General features: G+C 39.9%; 1 pseudogene; it reads right to left on the bottom strand.

The window, feature by feature from the left end:
- Positions 1-246: 246 nt before the first annotated feature.
- LOC136515212 (uncharacterized) lies at positions 247-3,860 on the bottom strand (annotated as a pseudogene).
- Positions 3,861-4,342: the final 482 nt, after the last annotated feature.

The following is a 4,342-nucleotide window of genomic DNA, read 5'->3' on the forward strand; positions in this document are numbered from 1 at the left end:
AGTTTGGCACACCATAGGCTAGGACATGCATCAGACCTTACATCAGTTCATCAGTTCACATAACATGCATCGGTTCATAGAACTGGACAGGTCGAAGATCATGCATCAGTTCAAACAAAAGACCATGCATCCATCTGTTCACAGACTAACATTGTAGGAAGACAACTTGCCAAAATGCATCCAGCACGTACCAAAAGAAGCATCCAACAGCATCGGTGCGCCAGCTGATAACCCAAGACAACCTTACTATTTTGCTTGACATCCCGAAATCATGGACATCAAAGTCCTGATTAGTGTATCAGTGTTAGCTTGCCTTTTCTTCAATTCCTCTTCTTGCTTAACCCTCGCTGTTTCTGATTCCTAGAATTTCTTCCATTTGCTGTTGTTGAGTCTTGATAACCTCCCTAAGATCACTTGATGTTTGTTTCTCCAACACCAGTTCCTCTTCTAGGTCACGCTCACTAACACAAGTACCATTGCTTCTGAGCCCCACATTTACAAGAAATTTGTTCTTCTTAGTTTTTTAAACAAGAGCCTCAGAGACCACATCAGTCACATCCTTTAGTTCAAGACCATCATCTACAGGTTCATTTAGTTTCTCCTCCATTTCAACCTAGCAGTGGAGGAGACATAGATAGCTCAATGATAATGACATATGAACCTAATGTATCATCTGGTTGTGAACTAAGTATGATTTTACTTACAGTAAGAGATTGAACTGTAGGAGCAAACCCTTTCTCTTTTACTGTAGTGCATCTCTTTAAATTGTTCTAGTGCATTTGGTGGTTCATTTTTGTACTTGTCCACCTGAAAATGAATAGAAAAGGACACTTTAAAAAGCTGCTGTTGATTCTATGTATTTCTAACATAGATAAAAGGCAGTAAACAAACTAAAGTTACAGCATGTTCTAGTGAAAGTGCCATAGCTAATTTTACAGCCCCAAGTTTAGTATGTTGTGAAATAATTTTGAAAACCAAGCAACCAGCAGCAGATTTTTGTCAACTATTACTAATCTATGTGGCATAGCTACATACAAAGCTCTCTTAAATATGCAGAGAAGAAAAGACCTGACAAACAAATGACAATACTTAGTATTCAACTTAAAGTTAGTTCATATACAGTATCTTGCAATTGAAGCTCAAACATCATGTTCGAGTGAAAAGTGCCAGTGAGTTGTACTCACCAAATTTTTAATCTGCATTTCATAGCTGCGAGAACCAGTGGTCTGATGGAACTGCACTTTGCTTCTATTCTCTCTGTTCTTCTCACAAGTCACCTACAGCAACACAGTTCTGATGTTAAGCACATATGACATTAACATGATGAGATGGGGAATAGTTGGATGAACTTACCATTTTTTGCTTATTTTCCAGTGTTCCACAAGTTTATCCCATTGCTCATCAGTCATTGAGGTCACAGGAGATGTTTTGGGCACTAGATGTAGTGGCAAAGCTTCAAAATACCTCCTTTTGAACTTGTAGCGCTATTGGTGAATAGCTTTCTTCATCATAGCCACACATGCTTTTTTCATAGGTGCTGCCTTTACATCCGTATGAAACTTTGTCTGGTAACGGTAAACAACATTGCCAAATGTTATTGAATACAAAATGTTAGTGTTGGAAATAAACAGTGGAAAGAGGCAAGTTTGAACACTTACACCAACTCTGTCTATGTACCCCTTGATGATCTTAGGATGTTTCTTGTACTCCTTGTAGTGTGGAAATATCAGAACATGGTTCCTTACTGCAATGTTGCACTCAGTTGCAAATTTGACAGCAATCATCACTGAGTTCGGTCTTTTCTTCCCCGGTTCAATAACCAAAGGAAGTTTGCCTTTCCTTGAGAGAGTCATTGAATCAAGTTCTCTCCCAATATTAGGTCCCCTTATCCAGTCCTCCTCATCAAATGGGTCATCTACAAAGGATAAGCATAAACTTCTAAACTCTAATTCAAGAAATTCACCACTCGGTAATGTAGAAACAAAAGTAGTAACAGATACTAGTTAAATATTATCCTATCAACTTATGAAAATTAAAGTGATTTACCAATAATATCAAAACTAGTGTTCAAGACTGAGCCAGTTTTCATTTTATTATGAACAATGTATGAAGTACAGAATTTTAGTCATGCATTGGTGACTAAATTGTCTGTCCATGAGTTATCTTAAGCATTGGAGTATCAACCAACCATAATAAATATCCTAATATAATTGACTAATTGAGCCTAGCAGTACCAGGTTGACTTGAGCACAAAATAACAGTAACTTGAACTGATGCTCATGTAGAGAAGCAAAGCATGCACAATTTGACTGCAAAGACAAGCTCGACTTGTGGTTCTTCTATGGTACTATGCACTTGCTGAACCATCACAACAAGCTAAAACATGCGAAGAACAAATACCAAGAGCATGACATAGCATGACACACCTTCAGAAACGTTGGCACCCTCTATTTCTCCATTTTCATTGACATCATTCATTGTGGCAGCTTTAGAGAGGTTCAGCTTAGTTTGTATATGCTCATCTCCAGTCAGGTAGCCATTTTGCTCGCCTGCATCAGCTATAATGCAATATAGAATTAGTAATAGTACTTTGGAATACTGGTTCTACAATTTGAGTTCAATTTGTTACAGGAATGTAGTAATTTAACCTTCCTCTATGGGTTGATTGCAGATTTCAGCTTGATTAGTCACTGCAGTAACATCAGCTAGATGATTCTTCTGTGACCTTGTGAGAACACCAGGTTGCATCTCAGGTTGTGCGTTCTGAACACCTCTCTTGGTAACCTTTGTTGTTGTCTTCTTCTACATAGAACCAATCAAATGTACAGATTGGGAGATAAACATTAAATGCAATGAGCAAGCAATCCACATATTAAGATTTGACACTATGGATAACTAGTACCTTATATGATAAACTAGCAAGTGTACACCCCAACTCCGTCTCTGGTTCTAGGCCATCATCACTTAGATGGCCATCACCGTTAGGCTCATCCTCACCATTGTACTCCGAACCAGAGTTTTATGTTTCCTTCTGCAGCTGGATTTATGGGGAAATCCTAGTGTTCGCAAAAAGTCTAGCTAGTACAGGAAGTCCTAGTTGCCGTATCTTTGCGTTGTTGCAGAAACACTTTCTCATCCGCTGAAGTTCATAGTCAGTAAGCGGAGGATCTACATTAAGAAGGAATAAAGAGACAATTAGGGACATATTTAAGCATCCAATTCACATCAGCAACTAGTTCACATCCAGTTCACAACCAGACAGAAAACAGTTTTAACATCTAGTTCACATCAGCAAGGCCACAAGCAGCAGTCCTTAATCTGTACAAGGATCCTCTGCTACTTGCTATACAGATCTTAATCTATACAAGGACATCTTATTTTTATTTTCCCTTCACATAAATTTTTTTTGGCACCCATCATATATACCAATCAGACAGAGCATATCTTTGGAAGAAAAAAGAAATCAAAGCAACCTTCCTCAGCACTTTGCTTCTTTCACATTTCGCTACACCATCGAGTACAGCCTGAACTAAGAGGCAGCAAAGAAAACTAATAGCACTAAAAGATGGCGGCAGGAACAAGGATGTTAAGAAACATAGCACCACACCACCAACCCTGAACCCACCATGGCAATCAAACTTTCTGAACCAAGAAACATAGGCATCTTAAACTCAGATAGGGTTCTAATCGCCTACAACCATTATCACTCAGATAGGGTTCGTAGGAGCATATCTAGGCAACCCGATATTGTGTAAGCAAGATCATCGAAAATAAGGATGCAAGAGAGACACTTTGCCTGCAAACTGGTTTCCCATCCATGGCCTCTTCGCTGGTTTTCTGCCCCTCTTCTTCGGCGACATCGGCGTTTCTGCAGGTACTCCGGGAGAAGAGGAAGTTGTGGTTGTGGATGGTAGAGAGGCGGTGGCTGTAGGACGGCGGACGGTGGGGCCACTGGCTGTGGGACGATGAATGGTGGGGCATAGGGTTCTGGGGCGAGATTTGGAGGATTGGGGGGCGGCATTGCCTACAAGATGGCGGAGCCCGATTATATAGGGCGCTGCAATATTACCAAAATAGCCTCATCGTTTCCTTTGAGTGATGGAGTGCTGTCTAGGTTGGCAGGCTAGATTGGTAAATTCACATGCCAAATTATGGAGCGGGGAAGGCCGCTGCCAACAAAAATTTCAGGGTGTGCGCCTACACTGTTTAGAATGCCCGCCGAAACATTCAGGGTGCTTCTTTTTTTCTTGAAATTGCCCTTATATATTTTTATAGCTATCAAGATATTAAAATAGTGCACGGTAATAATCAAATTTGGATTACTATATATACTTGCTTGGTA

Source organism: Miscanthus floridulus, chromosome 17 (assembly GCF_019320115.1).
Source record: "Miscanthus floridulus cultivar M001 chromosome 17, ASM1932011v1, whole genome shotgun sequence".
Classification (NCBI taxonomy): domain Eukaryota; kingdom Viridiplantae; phylum Streptophyta; class Magnoliopsida; order Poales; family Poaceae; genus Miscanthus; species Miscanthus floridulus.